General features: G+C 42.8%; 1 non-coding gene across 1 annotated transcript; it reads left to right on the top strand.

The window, feature by feature from the left end:
• The first annotated feature begins 17,126 nt into the window (after positions 1 to 17,126).
• On the top strand, positions 17,127 to 17,242 carry LOC138252450 (U5 spliceosomal RNA). The gene has a single exon (XR_011195197.1). It is a non-coding gene; the product is annotated as a U5 spliceosomal RNA (small nuclear RNA).
• The last annotated feature ends 4,020 nt before the right edge of the window (positions 17,243 to 21,262 follow it).

Below are 21,262 nucleotides of genomic sequence, written 5' to 3'. Positions count from 1 at the left end.
AGACATTTCTAGGGAAAACTTTGGGGGAGGAGGAAGACATAGCTGGAAGGGTGGAGAAAGAAATTTGATCTGGTATCCCTGAACCGTGGAGAGGACCCACGGATCTGCAGAGATTGACTTCCACTTCTGGAGGAAGAAGCGAAGGCGACCTCCTACGGGAGGGCCAGAAAGTTGGCTTACCTTGATTAGTGGGCGGTCTGGAGAAACGCTGGCCACGGCTGCGGAAACCTCTATTTCTTTGTGGGTAAAAGTGGGGTTTGAACTCTTGGGGATAGGAGGAGGAGGGGTTGGAATATCCTCTTGAGCCTTGGTTTCTGTATGTGCGGCCGGTAAAGCGGCTCCTACCTCTACCGGCCCGGGAAAAAACACGTTGGTTGAAAACCTTCTTGAGATTTTGTTGTGCTTTGTCCAAGGATGAGAACGTTGAGACAAAACGGCTTACATCTTTTATAAAGTTATCCCCAAAGAGCTTTCCGTTGGCCTGGATCCCGGGGTCTCGAGTAGCTAGGTTCGCTAGCTTGGGGTCCATTTTGAGGAGAAGGCCCTTACGCCTTTCATGTATGATAGCAGAGTTGGCGTTACCCAAAAGACAAAAAGCTCTCTGGGTCCAGAGAGAAAGATCTAAAGGATCAATAGGCGATTCCTCCAACCTAGCAGATTCCGCTATGTCAAAAATCCTTGCCAGTGGGCCTACCACGTCCAGGAGTTTGTCCTGGCAAGTGGTCCAAGCCTTGTCGACTCCCTTTCTGGGATCCTTGCCGAATTTGGTGAAAAAGGTGATAAGTGAGTCATCAATAATTGGGGTTGCCGTAATATTGGAATCCAACGAAGGTCTGGGACATTCTGATTTTAACTTGGATCTGGTTTGCTTATCTAAAGGGAGGCGTAAGCGGGAAGTGATATAATCACCAACATGGTCTAGCGGGAGCCATTCAGTAGAATTGGGGTGGTGAATGAGTGACGGGTCAAACATAGGGACGCCCTCTGAGTCAACCACGCTGGTAGAGGGACCATCTGTTGTAAGTTTAATACGTTTGGGAGAGGAAAACGTATCATCCGGGTTGTCAGACTGAGATAGATCATCCATGTCCTCATCGTCCGTGTCCAAAATTTTTGAAATCACGATCTTTTTAGGTGCAGAGACGTGTTTTAATTTTGATTTACATTTTGATTGAGTGATCGTGTTTTTGATGGAAATCCCCTCCTTAGAAGGAGGCCTGGGAGGAATCAAGTCCTCATCCTTGTGTGAAGCAAGCTCACTCTCTGTTTGAGCGCCTTTACGTGATTTAACAGATGATAATTTCCGTTTTCTGCTTTCCCCCGCAGAATGGGCCATAGTTTTGGACACCATGGACATGACAGAATTTTCGATATTTTTAGACATTTTTTCCATGGATGCTTTCATGGCATGTTTAACAGAGGACTGGATTAATTTATTCAAATCCTGTTGAAAGGATTCTTCTTCCTCCTCGGAGGCAGACCTTGAGGGAGAACTCCCTGATTCCATAGCTGCAGAAGCAGATAGGGCAGAAAAAACCCAGAAAAAACGAAGTCCAGAAACTCACAGTGAAGAGGCAGCAAAGGGTTAACAGGAGCAGGACGCTCCGTGTGAAGAAGCTATGCTCCTCCCTGGGGCGGGGATTCAGTAAGACAGCCAGACGAGGAGCAAGGCGGTACTGGAAACAGCGGTAAGAGAAAACACGCTGTAATGTTAGCGCTTTCCTGAAAAAACAGCGTCGTGAGAGGGAGAGGCGTAGAACCGCTCTACAAGAAGCGCGGCGAACAGCTGAGCTGGAAAGGATTTCCCCTGTCAGACGCGCGTTGACTGAGACGCGCGCTGACGGGTTCGGAGACTTGAGTGCGGCTTAGAACGTTCGGGGGAGCGCGCGGCTGGAACGGGCGAGGCCGCCGAAAAGGAATGGGAAAAAAGAATAAAATAGTCAAACAGAGCTTAGATAAGACCGCAGCGGAGCGGCAAAGGAATAGAAACACTAGGGTATTCCCCGAACTGGAAGCTGAAAGTAAACAAAACCCAAAGATATACTCTGAAAACAATTGGAACATAGAAGACGAAAAAAGTGTACTTATCTTGACTGCGAGCAGCAAGAAAAGAGGGCTGCTTGCAGTCAAGGGTACACTCTATGGTTGGTGGCTCGTTGTTATTGGTCCAATTTTGGTCTTGTTTTGCTCCCATTGGTTAGTTTTCTTCTAACCCTCTTGGGAGTTGTAGTTTCTTGACTGCTGCTGTTTAAATTAAAGTAAGAAAAGAACGCATAATAGAGCCTCCGGTCTTGTCATAAAATTGACCATGTCTGGGCTCATATGAAATTTTACTAATACCAAGTGGAAACATCTAGGCTCGTGTTTTGGCACTTGGACCCCACCCAAGGTATCAGGTGAACGTTGACTTTAGTTCTTGTCTGAATGAAACTCTGGTTACCTAACATTAACAAGCCGAGTGATCATCTACTGCAAAGAATTGCACATGTAAGTTTGGCCCATTACAAATGAATCCCTTGTTATGTACCACTAACAAACTTAGTGGTTATCTATTGCACAGATTTCCACATATAGGTTTTGCCCAGTACCTGGTGAAATGTCTCCCATTGTCAATCTCTGTTCGAGATTCCTGCTTACGTGTAGGCACACTTATGTCCAGGGCCCTTGTACTTTTGAGGCATAAGGCAGAGGCGTCATCTTTGACTTCAAACATAGTAGGTGTACATAGCGGACCTCTTTTTTGTCATGATCGTTATTCTAGTGTGCATTTCTGTGCAGGTGGGCTAACTTGAAGGTGTACTTTTTTGATCATGCAAATCCGAAATTGTATTTCCAGAACATGTAGTTTGGTGATTTTGGAAGTGGGGAGCATTTTATTGCTTTATCTTTCTAATTTATATGTGTGCACTGTTTTAACTTTTAATGATGTGTTGTCTTATAATGTATTTTGTTGTACTTATATGGTATATTTTTATACCGAATAAAGTATTTTGATTTTCTTTTATTTGATTACCTGTGGCAAGTGCTTACCAGTGTTGAATTACATAGTCAGGAGCTAACACAAACTGATACTCAAACGTCTGGAAATGCCCTGAATAATTACAGGTAATTCTCTTTTCTTTAAGCCCCTGCCTTCCTCTTCACAGTTGATGTATGAGAGCATCCCACTCACAACATAGGAAGTCAAAATTGCCTGCAATAAGAATGTTCTTTAAAAGAATTTTAAAAAACGGGCATGGCCAAGATGGCAGATGGGTAGGACATGCTTTCTCGTCCCTTCTTCCCTGCTGCAGTGAATCCCAGCCACCTGCCAATAAACTGGACCCGATTGAGCCCCATAGCACTTCCTCACATTGCGGGGATGTCCAGTCCCTTGGAGGGTTGAGACGGCCACTGCGGACACAGTAGTTGAATGGGCGGTCAGCGAGCGCTGCAGCGGATTCACAGAGCCTAAGATGGCAGCAATCAAACACTGACACGCTCAGCCTGCCTCTTCAGAAACCACCACTTGCTGCCTAAGTGGGCTCCCCATCCCCTGGTAGCTGTGGGCCCCCGGAGAGGAGCAGAGATTTGTGGAGCAGCCCTCCAGCAAAGGCTCCTGCACCTCTTGCTTGCTGTGTGAATACCGGGTTACCCTAAGGGGATGGTGATCTTACCCCCACATGGCTGGCCCCAGGGACATAGGGCTTTGAAACGCCAATACCCTTGACCCCACGAAGGACTGTGCAGTGGCCAGTGCCACCATTATAAGGACATACAGAAACCAGGTACCAGATGCAACAGGCAGAAAACTGCCAACTGGATCCTCCCCAGGTCAAACAGGATTACTTTATAAGCCATCCCAGAGCCATTGGATGATCATCCTACTACTGTAGAAGTCATTTTCGCATCATCAGACATCATCAAGCTCTTGAAGTCATCCGCAAAGTTTTGAAACTTGAGCATGATGATTCGAGGATGACTTGAAAATCTGATGACTTCCCAAGGTGTGACTATTCCTGATGACTTCAGGAGGATTTAAAAATGACTATTTGATTACTTCAAAAGGTGTGACTTTTCCCGATGACTTCAAGAGGATTTTAGAATGAGTACCTGATGACTTCACATGATGTGACTATTACTGATGACTTCAGGAGGGTTTAAGAATGAGTATCTGATTACTTCATTAGAGCCAATGGTTTTTAATGATTTGAAAATATGTATAAAAAATTCCGCAAGCACCATTTCTTTTGAGCATGTTTTGAGAATGATTCGCTGATTACCAGAAGAATACACCCATTATTTTGGTTTCATTTTTTGTAAGAAAGGTCCAACCTGTGATGTGATTTTAGAATTATTTACTGACTGCTACTCAGTGAACACTATTTACATATTAAGAGTTTCCTTTAAATGCAATAAATATTTTTTATGTTTTTTACATCATTTTATTCATAATTATCAGTATGAGAAAGTATATTCTGATAAAATATAAAAAACATGTTCATTTGGATTCCCATTGATCAATTACCGGGAAGGCCAATGGAATTAGGCAGCAATAGAGTATGACAGTAATGGGCAGTATTGTCTAAACCATGCAGCTGGGAAAAACAAATTATGAATTCAAAGAATGCAAATAATACCACACATTCTGTGAAATCTAGCCACTTGACATATTAACAAGGGGTTGCAGACTTGATCACCTTGAAACTTTACATGCTTTTTTAACTGTGCAAGTTGCAATACTGCAAAGTGAAGAAAATGGCAGCGTCCGTGCAATTCTGCAGCAATGAGAAACCATTCCTGCAACAGTGACTTTCAGTGGGTGGACTGTTGCCTCTTGCTCGGTCTCCATTGGAGACCATACCAGAAACATGTTTGCTAATCAGATTCTGAGTCTGACATTTTGCATCATCTACTGCTGTAGAGCAAAGACACTTGATCTTACTCCCCCGTAGAAATTGTTATCAAACTTTGGGCATCACCCCAGACCCCACCCTTTCACTCTCAACTGTCCTAAATTGGAAAGCCAATGGCTGGGACACTCTGATGCTTGAAAAAAGTCCAATGTACAAACATCAGGGCAGGTGGCTTAAACGTTGCCGTGCTGAACCTGGGAAGTAGCAGTGCCTTCACAGAGGATGAAGCTTCCTGACTTTTTGCATGAAGAGTACATTTTCACCTACCTCTGTTTTCAACACATAGAGGTATGGGTACAATATACATCCCGGTGCTTTAAATAACTATACACCTACTCGCCCATCATTTACCAAGAATTTTACTAATCGAAAGTCAGACCTACTGACTTTAAAGCTGTTTGAAATTAATACTGCATTTTCTATCTTTTACATGAAAATATTCTGTCTAAATCAAGTATATGTACATGTATTTATGGATGTGTGCGAAATTTGCATATTGGCAAATTACAAAAAACAATAGCAGAAGTGCACAAAATACTGTTTAATTGAATGAAAAATACAAATCCATCATTTTGTGCCATACTGAAATGAAATGTGTAAATTTTATATATAAAGTGTTTGTATAACTGTATAGTTCAAACATTGCCAAAAGGATGGAAGGCACAAATGCTGGCAAAAGGTTGTATTGGAGGGAAAGCTAGCTTCTGGCAGTAAATGTGGACTGTTATCATCATGATGTAGTGTTCTTTAAAGAGGTGTGTTTTCAGCTTTCTCCTAAAATGAGGTATGGTTAGAGTGGTTCTGGTGACTCTAGGGATGTCATTCTAGATACTAGGTGGATAAATGTAGCAGCCTTGTTGCATTGTTTCTTTTTACACTACTTCATGTCCAGTCTCATGATGTGTTAACTGCATGAGTGCAGAGATTATTTGGAGGTGGTGAGCATGTCGGCTAGATAGGGGGTGATAGCTTTGTAGATCAGTCAGCTGACTTTGAAGATGGCACACACTGGCAAGTGGAACCAATTCTGTCAGGGAAGGAGGTGATGTGGTCATATTTCTTGAGGCCGAGGTGAGGCATGCTGAAGCATATAGGATGGCCGTGGGAGAGGGGTCTGTTTAGGGCAGTGTGGTGTCTTGAAGGCTGTTGAGTAGCCGTTCTGAAGTCACTTTCTCAGAAGAATGGTTTAACTTTTTTCAGTACAGAGAGCTGGCAACCAACCATCTTGGTTTTTTTCAGGATGAGTTCCTTCAGGGTAGATCAGTGTCCTGAGTGAATCTGAATGGTTTGGCATAGGTGAACGGTAGGGTTCAAATATGTCTATGTTCATGTCACTATGCCAGGTTTGCACTATTTGTTGCATGTTCTTGATGAGTAGTGAGAATTCTGTATTGGTGGGGTTGAGCTTCAGGAACATGTTCGGCATCTTGATCTGGATGAAGTGAAGGCATTGTTTGAGGAATTATATTTTCTTTGGATTTCAGGGGAGTGAGCTTCCACAACAAACTACCTGTAGTTGTTGCATTAATCACTGGTGTCAGATCCACAAGTACTTGTTGGATAGTCAAGTTATGCCTATTGAGCACCTCACTTTCCAGCAAGTAAACCAGTCGAGGCTTACTGCAGGAGATGGCTGTGGGTTAGGATCTTACATACAGCATTACAGATTAAATAACACAATATTTTGAACTCCTTACTCTGTTAATATGTTTTATGATGATATGTACTAGAGAAACATTCTGCATGAAAAAATGTCAGAAATGCAACATCTGGAAAAAGTGTATACTCTTATGGAAAGAAAAAATATGTTTAATTTAAATGTGAAATGTAAACAGGGACTGCATCCCTGACATGGACTGCCTTGATGGAAGAGTTTAATATCGTTCTATGCACTGTGTACAGAGGCAAATGATTGGATGAGCATGTGGCCTGAACACCATTCTGACCCACCAACACGCACTGTGAGAAACTCTTACTGCCTTCACCGTCAACTCCAGAGCTATCAATATTGACACATCATGCGCACGCACCCACAACCAGAACTTACCTAGACACCTACAGGCAACTCATTCCATAGTGAGCAATATACAAGAGTCACATGTTGCATGGGAAAAATAGAGAAATACATCTGGAAAAATCATAGACTCCTAAGGAATGCAAGTTGACGAAAACCTGAAATGTAAACTACTTCACAATTGCACAGTGGGTATGTAATTAAAGAACTGTGAATGCCATAGAGAATTGCAACTATGAGTAGGTTTTTTTAGACTGTAGACTTGCAATATTTATTTGGAGGGAAGTTAGCGAATTTATGGGGGTGAAGGAAAACTTCAAAACTGTTCTTTCTTCTTATACTGACTTTTTTTCATTTTTTTACCTGACCATTCATTTCAGGGGGCATGCGTTTATACTTTAATAAACATTGCACAGATTTCTAATGCAAGGTGTGTACTGTTGACATGCAACTTCAAAAATAATTGAAAATGTTTTCGATTTCTGAAGTTCTAATTGTTATTGTAGACCAATATTTTCTCTATTCTAATCTGACGCTTATTAAGTACATTTTTTGTGCTATATGATTGCAGTAAGGCTGTTCCAATTGAATTAGAAATTGAGTTTTTGACCCAGTTCTGGAGTACAGCAACCCTACCAAGTACCACACACAAGGAGATCAGACTAATGCATTTTATTGCTGGTGGCCGCCTCACTGCACTACAATGCGTTACACACGCTTTTTATAGTTCCTGGGATCAGTGCGCTTTGTGGTTCAGCTTGCCCAGCCGCGGTAATCATCATCAGCTCATCACTGACTCTGCCGGTCTCTGAAACACAAGTGATGTTAAGGTTGGGGTTCTAGCATGCGGATCACATTTGTTGAAGAGTTTGTCAGTATTAGAAGCAGGCACTGCGGAGGGTAAAATGATCCTAGAGTAGCCTTTTTCAACAAACTACTACTAAAAAGTATAGTTCCTCTCGCATTATTGTTCAAAGTCTAAACGTTGCTTTGTTTACACAAGGGTTTTCTGTAGCTGACAGTGCATTCACTTCAGTCCCTCCTAAAGCCAGGGCAGTTGCTGTCTTTACAAGAAGTACAATATCAGTGATCTGAATGTATTTCTAAGCATGCTTTGAAAAAGTAGTGGTGTATTAGTAATTGTAGCGAGTAATAATTATTTTGTAGTGCTATGTCAGACTAAGGCCCTCATTATGACCCTGGCGGTCAGTGATAAGGCAGTGTTACTACCGCCAACAGGTCGGCCGTAAATAAAATGGGATTATGACCACGGCGGTAACCGGCAACACAGACAGCCACTTTAACACACCGAACGCCACCCTCGGGATTATGAAACCTCCTACAGCCATGGTTTTCGTGGCAAGCGTCCTGCCACGAAAACCATGGCGTAGGCACTATCAGTGGCAGGGAATCCCTTACCTGGCACTGATAGGGGTCTCCCCCGCCCCCTCCCCAGAGTCCTACCCCACCCTCCCCCTCACCCTTCTGACCTCCCCCCAACATACACACACCTACATGCACAGACATACACACTCTTTACCTTGTTAGTTGCTATGTTTTTGTTCTTGTTGACTTCTTGTTTTTATTGTTGGGAGAATATATTCATCCTCAGAGTACACACTTTCCAATGGGTACTTAGTGCTCCATGGGTCCTCCCGATACCTATCCTCTCTGGACAAACACAGGTTGCCTCTTGCGACACAGGGCAGCACAGACGATGTGGTTTACCCCCTTACACACACAATAAGCTAAAAGTTTTTACTTTCAATATAGAGGGACCTAACAATCCAGCCAAGCGCTGATCGAGCCTGTCTTGTCTAGACAAGCTGGAGCAGATTTGTGTCTCTTGCAAGAAGCACCTCTGCTCTCAGGGACTGCCATAGACTTAGAACCCTGGCCTTCCCTCATCAATACTTTTCGTCTGCAGATACCAAAAAAGCTGGAGTTGCTCTCCTGGTCTCTCACTCGTAAACTAACAGAGATCAGGGAGCGACTAATGGCCTATAGAGTGCATGTAGGGGATTATTCTATTATAGTGGGTTCCCTGTATGTGCCCAACGATGGTCAAGAAAAATTTAGCAGAAGGGCACAGCCAGAGGTCCTGTCCAATCAAGAGAGTAATGTGCTACTGGGAGGGGATCTAAATCTGTTGTTTCATAACAAGCTAGACAGGTCAGCATTTCAATATGGGGGGGACGGGCAACTGCCATTTCATTGGAAGGGGCTCGATAGGTACAGGAGCTAGGACTCAGAGATATATGGTCCGAGCACCACCCCCAAACTAGAGATTACTCGTTATACTCCCACACTCACAAGACCTATACCCACCTGGATTACTTTTTGGGGACTACAGGGATTCAGAATTTACTTACAGACATAGAGTTAGAACCCAGATCTCTTTCTGATCATGATGAACTCTCTAATATTCTAGGTCTGCCTCCTTCATGATGGGTGTTTCGCCTGGGAAAAGAGAGAGCAGGTGTCTCAACAAGTACTGGAACTGTAAAGGATACAAACGGAAAGGTCCACTGCACATTTGCGGCAACTTGAGGTGGTTAGAACACAGCTCATGAAACTGGATATGGGTAAAGCAGAGTATGCTTGATTTAGGCTCTTCAACTCCTTTCATGTTGGAGGGAACAAGAGTAGGCGTCTGTGGGCCAATTGGCTCTGACCCTAGAGACAGCCCATGGGGGTGGAATCCCTCTTCATGCACAATGGCACAGAAGTTGTGGGGAATGCTCCTATCGCATCTGCCTTCCGACACTATTACGAGGATCCACACTCGCAACAAGTTTCTACTGGTGAGGGACTGAACCTATACCTCAGAAACGCCCACATCTCACAGCTGATGGAGGAGTGGCAGAGTCCCTACACCACCCAATTAGGATAGAAGAGGTGATCTCAGCAATCACACTCTTGAAACCTCTTAAATCACCAAGTCTGGATGTCTTCCCAAAGCTGTTTTATAAGACATTTTGCCCATTCCAGGTCAGGTGCCTGTTCAGACCTGGCTGTTTAACACAATAACAGGACCAAATACTGTCCCATCTTCCATGATGGAACCATCTATTGTGGTCATTCTCAAACCTGGAAAAGATCCCAAACAGTCTGGATCATATAGACCAATATTTCTCCTGAATATGAACATTAAGCTACTCACTAGTATTCTGGCGTCCAGGTTAAACCCACTTATGCTGGGACTGATCAACCCCGACCAGGCAGGATTTGTCCTGCATAGACAATGTAGTGATAACACCAAGGGAATTTTGCATTTGATTAATAAAGCCAAATGCTCCAAAATGGGAGCTCATGTTTCTGTCCATAGATACCAGAAAGTGTTTGACCATGTGCGCTGGCCATATTTGTAAGCTACACTTGTACAGTTTGACATCAACCTTGTTTCCTTACCTAGATCATTACTCATAACAGTCAACCATATTGTTCAATGGCCAAACTTCATCCCCATTTCCAATTCACTATGGGAGGTGGCAGGGCTGCCCACTCTCGCCCCTGCTATTCACTCTTTATATGGAGCCCTTTTCCCAACGAGTCCAGGACAATCCGCGCATAACGGGCGTCAACTTCAGCAAGGGGATGCGTATTATTTCCCTCTATGCCGACTAAACCATTGTCCCATTGGAAATCCATAAGTGGTCGTTTCCACATTCATAGACAAGATAGATGCCTTTGGCGCAGCTGCGCCTTTTAAATAAATATCCAGAAGTCACAGGCCATCAACCTCTCGCTTCCTCCAGAGACAGCAACACTCCCCGCACGTCGATATCCTATACAATGGAAACCTACCTCTATCCCATATTTGGGAATACAGCTTGCCTCAACTCTCTGAGAGACTTCGGGCCTTAATTACCACAGGCTACTCCAACACATCAAAAGAGACCTGGCACAGTGGAAACTTTATCCCCTCTTCTGGTTAGGTCGGATAGCTGCACTGAAGAGGACAGTGCTTCCGAGAATTGTATTCCTTTTGCAGACACTGCCAATCGAACCCCCCACTGGCATGATTAGGTTCCTACAGAGTGGACTCTACCACTTTGTATGTGCAGAGAAGAAACCCCGTATGAGCCAGGCTCTGACTTATCATGCTTCACTGTGCGGGGGACTATGTATCACAAATCTAACACAAGGGTACCAGGCTGCGCAACTCCAATAAATGGTGGAGTGGTCCAGAGAGATATCCAAGAAACGTTGGCTGTTTATGGACTAACCATTTGCATGAAAACAGATGATAACTGCCTTATTACCGAACTGTATAGCATACTGCAACACACCCCTACGATGTTCAAGACACCGGGACAGAAACACTGGGAATTGGAATTGAGGACAACGCTTTTGGCTAAGGACTGGGATAAGGCCCACGAATCAGCCCGTAACACAGTTACCATTGAGACAGCTACAAAATCACCATGTATTGGTATCTTACTCCAGTATGATTGCACAGGGGTAATCCTCCCCTTAGTGCTGACTGCTGGAGACCTTGTGGGTCCCCTGTGACTTTGGTCCACATACTCTGGAAATGTCCTAACCTCACACAATACTGGGAGGAAGTTTTGAACAATATTGGCACTTCCTTGACACCCAGATACCTCAATTCCCCGTATATTTCATGCTGGGACACCCCAAAGCCCTTACTTTCCCACTCAAATCACTAAGGGGAATCCAATCAGTTTAGTGCTAGGAGCGGCCTTTCAGAACGTCCTCTCTCATTAGGGCACAAATGATTTTTTGTTTACTATGACGATCTCGTACTCCAGAACTCGGGTAAGGGTAGAAGAGACCTACATACAATTGTAAATAAATATCTGGACAACTTTGTGTATGGTTTTACACCTCTCATTTAACCATACCTGTTTTTTCTGGCTTTTCAACAGTAGTGGAGATTTATAAAACACAGTGATTTTAGCAACTGTGTTTATATTAACAACAGGATCTTTACAGTTCGTGTAGTGTCGTTTGATACAACTGCTAAGAATATCTACCATTACTCCTTGTATCCTTCATGACTTATGGAAATCAATTTACATGTAATATGTTCATATACATTCCTTGTACTCTTATCAGAAATGTTCTATAACATGTACTGCTAACTTAGCTACCATAAAGTTGTGCCTTGCCCATTTAATCATACTAATATATAGTCAATTATCTTGTCAGTTAATGTATTTTACTATACTTTTGTACTCAGATTATCCATATTTAAAATACGAAGATATTCTGATGAATAAGTAATGGTATGATTTTCTTGTTGATTATGTTGATTAAGATCTGCATGATTGACTAACCCATGATAATCACCTGGATATATTAACATGGCTTTGCTAACTTCCAATATATAGTGCCAGCACCGCTCTTATCTTTCCACCGGCGTCCTGGACTTGACACTCGACTAATCTTATCAACATGGAAAGTGTCCTTGATAATCATTTTGCATTATTTTTCTTTCTACAACATAACCTGTCAGACTACACTATGGGGTCACTATTTCCTTGGGGTCATTATTTTCTATTTCCTCTCCTCTCTTCCGTCTTCTCTCATCAGTTTACTTAAAACTTGGCACACATGGGTGATATCTCTGCATGATCTCCACCTCTAATTTGTTCTAAATAAACTTGATTATTTACAATGTCCGATTAGTTTCCTCTTCATCACTTACAGCCATGAGAAAGGGGCGAAACACGTGTCGGCTGTCTCTTCTTGCAACTTTCAAGAATCTTTCCCAAATCGGGATCTAATAAATGCACCGCAACAAAAAAACGTGGATTTGATATATTTTTTTGTCTGCTTGCTGCCTGCAACTATACAATCATTTAAGTGGGTTCTCAACTTCAGTATTTACAAGATGTGAAAAGGGTTGCAAACCCCAGGATATCATGTTGTCAAGCAATCTTGGTCATACCACTTAGATTACTCTTGGCTCCAGGCACTGCAGGAATACCAATTAACTTTCTAGCACAGGAAAACAGATAGGTGTCCCCTGTATCTTTCCCATAACTTACCTGGAAAGAATTTAAATTAGGGATTAACAAGCCTTCTGAGACCAAGTGCTATTTTTTCCTGGTGTCCCCTCACCCTTACGCCTGAGTCACCTCACACTCAAGACATCTGGACTAGCGCTATCAGAGGCTTTTATTTAAAGTCAAGCTTGTACAGGATATCAGTAAAACAATAGTAGTAAATATCACAACTATTGTGGTAATAAAAAATATATAGAATAGATATATTATGAAAATTATACCATGGCATGTTTGATACTTCCCCTTTCTACGAGGACTCTGCTTCTAGTCATTAACAGGTAAAATGTCTGCCATTGGGAGAAGTGGAATACTGCAATTGCGCACCTGAAACCAAGCGCAGACTCACAGTCTATGGCAGTGTATGTCAAGCAGAGGGTCCTTAGTGCAGATCATCCAGGGTGCAAAAGAATGCCCTTTATGCCAGAAACAGAGCACAGTGCCTTGTTTGTAATGCTTCTAAATGAGGACCTTGGGAATGTGTCCTCCTGATACTGTGGTACAGTGTGAAAAATACCATTTATGAATGTATGAATGTATGTATGTATGTATGTATGTATGTATGTATATGGTACTTCTATAGGAAAAACCTTGCCAAAAGGCAGCAGAGTGCTCTGTACAAGCCCAAAAACAAGCATAAATTCAACAAATGATGGGAGAGGTGATTTTTGGATTTTTAATGTTTTGTGATGCAGTGTTCTTTAAAGAGGTATGTCTTTGTCTCTTTCCTAAAGTGGAACAACATTGGTGTGGGGATTGTTCTTCTAGATCTCAGATGTATAGATGGGAAAGAGATGATCCTAGCTGGCAGACAAGGTGAGCCAATGGCATTCCATCAGAATGGGGGTGCATATTACAATAAAAACACTCAGGGGCCAAAGGTGAATGATGGGCACTGATACATAAAAATGTACATACACAGAACAGAGACACCCACCAGGATGAAATTGAGACTAATGACAAACACATACCCAAAAACAGGAGGAATGTGGGAAATCTTCACACCAGCTCTTCTGTCTGTGAACATCATCTTCACTGTAACCTAATCCACTCAATTTCCATGCCACCAGTCTCAGATGTGAAAGCATAGGTTCTGGCAAGGTCTGCAGCAGGAGGCCATATGAGCCTCCAGAGAAAAACCAGGAAAGCTTTACTGCCAGAAGGCCAAGAAGAGGCTACGTTGCCACCCAGTGGCAGAAATCCATCTTTAACCTCACTTTTTGCCATAGTCCATAAAAGCTGAGAAATGACAAAGGCACACAGCAGAGACAGTGACTCAGGAAAAACATAACATTGAATTCCCAGGTCAGGCTGGATGAAACCACTGTGCAAAAGACGGGAAGAAGAGCCGCAGCCACTTCTGGCTGATGCTACTGAGCCACAATACATAGTTTGACTGGTAGGTAGTTTCATTGTAGGATCACAGTACCCTGCATCAAAGTCCAGGCACTGCATGAACAAAAATAGACATTGCCACCCCACACATGGGAAGATATGGAGAAGGGTAATGTCTGGAAGAGCACTGAGAGAATGGCTCCTCTCCAATCTGGCATGTAACAAATTATGAAGTCCAGTCCAATGGCAGCTCATAGATGAATCACCCTGTGCAGGACACAGTCATGGTATGCACACTGCATGTATTGGAATACATCACAGCAAACAACACAAACGTCTATTGCAGGTAATCAGCCCCTGACCCCCTGCTCAGTGTCCTGTGTTTGACTGCAACTGATCATGGCTCGACATATAGGAGCCAGTTCAAAATCTAAAAAACAGGCACACACTTCATGTGTGAGTGTACAGGCACATAGGCAGACACAAAAGGGTTGGACTGGCCTATAGGGCAATCAGGCAGTGCCCGATTGGCTGTCTGACAGATTAGTGTGTGGGACTGTTTGTTAAAAGTTTTGTGGGCCAGTTGTGTGGCCAGGTAGGCCAATTTTTACTATGGATTTATCCATTATTGCCACAAACATTGACTGCCACGAATACAAATGCATGCAGTCTCTCACACCATGCAAAATATCCATGGAGTGTGCCTTTACAAGCTCAAAACTGGCTTTCTTTCCAACTGTGGGCCATTTTTTCTAGTGATCTGGTTTTAGCAGCAGCCATCTCATAACTCAAGGGGAGGGGCGGGGGGGACGGGGACAGAGACAAGGCAAAAATAAAAAACAAAAATAAAAAGCAATTACCTTGCCTCTGTCCCTGCCGCCTCCTGCCGCTCTTCTTCTGGTGTCCCATTATTCACTGCTGGGACACCAGCACAGGCTCCCCGCAATCCTGGCACTGCTTTCATGCAAAACCTAGCATGGAAGCAGCACCAGGATTGGTCTGAGCGGCAGTGACTGCAGCTTAGACACAGTCCTAGGGTCTGTGCAGTTTCTCCAGCCCGGCTGTTAAACACCACAAAGCATCAGTCCCTCACTCATCACGAAGTGGAATGGGGTCAGTGAGACTGCTGACCCCACCCCACTCTGTGACAAGGTGTCAGTGATTGACACTTGGCCCTGGGCTCTTTAGGGCTTAAAACTGAAGCACCCAGGTCGAAGGCTATCAGTGATGCTCTTACCTATCATGAGGAAGGGGGTCTTGGGGCACTTTTGCCATGCTGAAGAGGTCACGCCCATAGAGCTGTGAAATTCTGAGCCTGGCAAAGTTCAGTTCAGACATTCAGGCCCCTGTGCATTTAGTGCATGTCTTGCTCCAGGGTGCCTGACATGAACAAGAAGAGTGTCAAGCTGACCTTTGCTCAACATGCTAGACACTCTTCTTGTTGGAGAAAAAGGTGAGAGGGGTGGCCCCTCCGCCCATCTGAACAGGCCGTGACTGATTGCGAGGGGGGCTGATCATCAAGTACAACAGTGACTATTAGCCCAGTTGAGTTTGTATGCCCAGAACAGACAGGATAAAAAGCTGCTCATAATTTCTTCTTGCTACTCCTGAAGCCCCAGACCATTAACTGCACCACAAGAATGTGGGCTGCAAAAAAAGTGAGTACTTGCCATGTCTTCCTTATTTGACAGTAAAATTATAGATTGTCAACTAGCGCAATTATGAAACAAGCAAGAAAGCTTACAGTTGTACTGCAGGGCCCTGCTTCCAAATGACATGTCTTAGAGGTGTTTGAATTTTTTATATGTGCAAATTTAGGTAACAAATGTGTGCGAGTCAGTAATTTTATGGGGAATGTGGTTGTAACTGGTGAATTAATAATGCTGCACTTAAAATCAACTATAAGAAATGTTTAGAAGTGTGATTAGTAATGCAGTTTAATCATGCTACATTTTCAAGAAGGCACCATTTTTAGGTCGAGCGTGCAAGCACTGTGGCCTGCTGTAATCTATCTGTGGGCTTTTAACCATGCCCACAGCACACCCATCACTATTACTCGTTCCTGGGCTTGCCTTTCAAAAATCCTTTGTTATCATTGTTAAATGCTTTACATTTGTCCTTCCTGGGGCGGTTTGGTTACTGCATTGGCCATCAACCCTTTCACATAGTTACTTGCACGATTGCTGATACATTTAACTGCGAGCAAACTTCTTTTTCCTTTTGTGTCCTTTGGGCTCATGACGGCCGGGGTAGTTTGAATTGGCTCGCTTATGTCAGCTGTTTTACTTTTCATTTTTAATGTATGTGGCAAGGAAAGTCCAGTTAGGAATTCACAACGCTAATAGCTGTAACTCGCTCCTCTTTGCCGATGCTTGTTTTGTTACAGTAGATGGTGCAGCCTTATAGGCTTCAAGTACAAAACACACTGGCTCACTCATTGTCTCGGAAAGAATAGCATTGAGCCAGTGAGCATGCTTTGGCATAGGCATATAAAAGTCCTCTTTTTGGGTGCCACTGGTCCTCACAAAAGCCCGTGTGAGGCACCATTCAAAAGGTGCAGAGTTAAAGGAGCCAACATTACAACTTGAACAGGGAAGCTATTGTGGGGCAGCCTATCCTGTCACACATCCTAAGACTAAATTTACATACCCATAATTCTGTGTCACTTCTAAGTCCCCCTGTTGTTTATGTTTGTGGCAACAATTGTTTTATCAGTGTTTCGGATTACAACAATTATATTAAATTGGTTGTATTTTAAAGGGTTTTCTAAGATGAACTTAGTAAACTAAATCACCCTGACAGTATGTGGAGCGGTGTTTCCTGGCGCCACAGATGACGGCCATGAAATGTATGCTCTGGTTTCTCTTTAAACCAAATACATCTTTTGCCTTTTACTAAAGATTTCTGTGTAGAGGAACATTTAAGTGTTTTACTCAATTTTTGAGAGCCCTGCCAAGTGCATGGTTACCCTTATTTAGTAAATTAAAGTGTAACTATATAGTGACAGATTGATTATTTGCTGGTTCCTTAACTGCGACAACATTCTTTTGTTATCATTGGCTTGTCTTTCAAAAATCCTTTGTTATCATTAGTAAATGTTTTATGTTTGTCCCTCCTTGGGGCGGTTTTGTTGCCACCTTGGACACCGATCCTGTTGCATGGATAATTGCTTGTTTGCCGATATGTTTGATTGTGAGAGAACTTCTTTTTCCTTTTGTGTCTCTCCTTCGCACTCATGCTCATGGCGGCAGTGGTGCTTTGAATCAGCTTGTTTATGTCAACTGTTCTACTTTTCACTTTCAGTTCATGTGGAGAGAAAAGTCCAGTTAGGAATTTACAACGCTAATAGCTCTAACTCAAGCAAACACTAGGGGGGTCATTCTGACCCTGGCGGTCATTGACCGCCAGGGCCAACGACCGCGGGAGCACCGCCAACAGGCTGGCGGTGCTCCCAAGGGCATTCTGACCGCGGCGGTATGGCCGCGGTCAGAAACGGAAAACCGGCGGTTTCCCGACGGTTTTCCGCTGCCCTGAGGAATCCTCCATGGCGGCGCAGCTTGCTGCGCCGCCATGGGGATTCCGACCCCCTCACCGCCATCCTGTTCCTGGCGGTTTTGACCGCCAGGAACAGGATGGCGGTGAGGGGTGTCGTGGGGCCCCTGGCGGCCCCAAAAAGATTTTCAGTGTCTGCCATGCAGACACTGAAAATCGCGACGGGTGCAACTGCACCCGTCGCACCCTTCCCACTCCGCCGACTCCATTCGGAGCCGGCTTCCTCGTGGGAAGGGGTTTCCCGCTGGGCTGGCGGGCGGCCTTCTGGCGGTCGCCCGCCAGCCCAGCGGGAAACACAGAATAACCGCGGCAGTCTTCTGACCGCGTAGCGGTATTCTGTTGGGGGAACTTTGGTGGGCGGCCTCCGCAGCCCGCCAAAGTTGTAATCACCCCCTAGATCCCTTGCATTGCAAATGCTTGTTTAAGATGGATGTAGTTTCTAGCATTGTGTTCTTCTTACTGCTGCTCATTCCCCTCCCAATCAATGACCCCCTGCAAACCTTCTCTACCCACGTCTAAGTGGAACACAGTGCAGCGTGACGTAATTGATTGCTTCTTTAGAGCACATGTATTGTGAGTGAAGCTTTCCATACTATTTTTGATGTAAGTTTTCTTGAAGGACACTTCTGCTGGAAATTTTGATGCCGGTTTTCTAGAGCATTAATATATATTGGTCTTTGTTTCATATTATGTTTTGCATCTTCAGACTTCTGTTGCTATGAAGGGTAATGCAAGATTCTTGATTATTCTTAGAAGTGGACTAGTGCTACAGACTATATTACGCAGTCCATTTTCTGATTTGTCTAAAACGTGCTGTTGATAATCATGCTATGCTAAATCTATAGTTTTTTTACTCACTGCTTATGCGTAAACATTGTATAAAACCCCTTGTTTTATGTGAACCAGAGTGCCTTTTTTTTTCCCTCAAGGTACTCTGCTCATTTGAGGCGATTTTTTATTTTCCTCATTGAATGCTGTCTGTTTGGGTGAAATCCCACATTGTTACAAAATGTTGAACTGGACTACCCCAGTGAGTCTGCAATTAGTTAATTAATAAGAATTTGGTTCTTTTGACCAAGGTACTCTGCCCATTTGAGTGACTTTTTATTTTCCCCATTGAATACTGTCTGTTTGGGTGAAATCTGACATTGTTAAAAAATGTTCATCTGGCATACTCCAATGAGTCTACAACTAGTGTTTTAATAAGAATATGGCTCTTTTGAACAGGATACAAGAAAGCTAATTAAAACAGACCAGATCATTTTGGTCAGGTTGCTACCTTTAGCTGTCTTGATGAAGAGATCATGTGACTCAGTTTAAGGGGTTGAAACTTCAACTTATCAGGTTCCACTCATATCATTCATTGTTGGACCGTTCATATTGGAATGCCAATATCATCTGGTTTCAAGAAGTCATTTTCATTTTATGGCAGTGACCTTTTGTACACATTGTAAATATTGTCAATCAAAAATATTTTTGTTATTGTATGGCTCACTTATTTGCACTTACTTGCACTGACACTACACTGACACTTGGAGCAGCTGCATTGTTTTGACTATTTTGACTATCCATTGGACCTTTGTTATGATTCTTGAATATAAAGTATCAATTATCATTTGTGTTGATTGTCTTTATTATGCATGGCTGTTTGGCTAATTGCATCATGTATCAGTCACAGACTGAATGATTCGTAGGGGGAACACTGTTTGAGATGTGCAAATGAGGTACATGATAAATAAGAGGAGTTGGCTGATGAATTAGGAGTAGATATTAGCAAAATGAAGAATGTAAACTGAATTATAAAATGTACTGAAATTAAGGAAATAGGCTTGATTACTTTGAGAGCTCATAAAAAATATTTAATTGAGAAAACACAGGATTGGAATGATTTGAAATAATATCAAGAGGGATGGAAAAAGGGGACAGCAAATAAAACGAGGATGAAAGGGGCCAAAGACATGGTGAGAAATGTTGCAAGTGATGCAAAGTTTGAAACAGGGATGGTATTGGATTTTCTTTGAGAGAGGTTTATGGAGGGAATCTTGGCCTCAAGATGATTTGTATGCAGTGCTTAACTTGTATATATAAATGTGCTGGTGCCCAAAGCTCTCCTCCGAAATATGTGGCTGCTGCAATTAAAAGTGCAAGCACAGAACACTGAGGCAGCATAATCCTAAAACCATCTCAGGCCTCTTCAATCCATTTACAGCCACCCCCTGCTCCTTTAGCTCACTCTTGTAGCTTTGTTTTCCCAGTTTGTGACACGTTACCATCTTTCTCTTCATCTGTATGTGTTTTCTGCTCACAGTTAATGCCTGATGCAGGAAAATAAGTGGCACCCCCCAATAATAGGTCCCCCCCCCCCACTGGAAACCACCATCCCAAATTAAGCATCGTTTGTATGCAGAGGCATATAAGGGAAGAAGAATTTTGATTGCCAGGTCTGCATCCTAGGTTGAAAATGGAGCAAGAGAGGAGTTGTGTATGATAAGGCAAAGTTTATCAAAGAATGATAATGTGGATTTTGTAGGGAATAGTATGTGATAAAGCTTATGAAGTTAGTGGAAACTATTTACTTCTTCAAGAACACATTCTGAGGGGAATCGAGAAATTGGTTTGGCTTATATTATTTCTCTTTAGTGTCTCACAGAGTATATCATATGGTTAAAATGAATGAAGCACCTAGTCTGAGAAGGGTGAAACGTAGTTTTGGACACATAGCTTTAGATGAATTAGGAATTATTATTTCCTCGATTGGGTTGCCAATGAATGACGTGAAGATTAGGTTTTTGTCTTCATTAGTGGATAGAGCTGATGTAGCCATGGCACGGTCTTTTACGCGAGAATGCAGAAATGGGAGCAATTAGGGCTGTAGTGATGCAAATTCATCTTGCTTAGATATTCTTTACACAAACGTAGGCAGAGTCTGCAAACTGATAAAGGTGAAAAGATGTTGTACATACATTACGGATATTAGTAAGGTTATTGATTCTTTTATTACTACTATGACTAATTTGACTCATCAGATTAGGTCTCTGGAGGAATCAGGCTTATGAGAGGCTATAGGCTCTTGGTTTAGAGAGTTAGGGAGGAGTTTTAGTAAAGCCAGTGAATAGTTAGATAATATAGGTGGTGGTGTTTTCTAGTCAATTCTAAATCCTGAAATAATCATAATGATTTGTGCAATTATTATTTTCTTTTTGTTAAAATAGTTAGGTATGATTAGTAGATGTCAGAATATTGATAAAGGTGAAAATAAGTCGAGGATAAGGAAAAGGTAAATGGAAATGGAAGATTCTAAGGATTATGTTTACAACCAACTAAAGATGATAGTAGAGAATGTTTGAGAACCAAACAAGAAGGTTTACCTTTGTGAATCGAGCCCAATGTGCGCAAATTAGTAATTTTATAATGAATAATCTTCATCACGGATG

Source organism: Pleurodeles waltl, chromosome 8 (assembly GCF_031143425.1).
Source record: "Pleurodeles waltl isolate 20211129_DDA chromosome 8, aPleWal1.hap1.20221129, whole genome shotgun sequence".
NCBI classification, from domain to species: domain Eukaryota; kingdom Metazoa; phylum Chordata; class Amphibia; order Caudata; family Salamandridae; genus Pleurodeles; species Pleurodeles waltl.
Note: the sequence above shows the minus strand (reverse complement) of the source record. Positions and strands in the feature narration are given on the sequence as shown.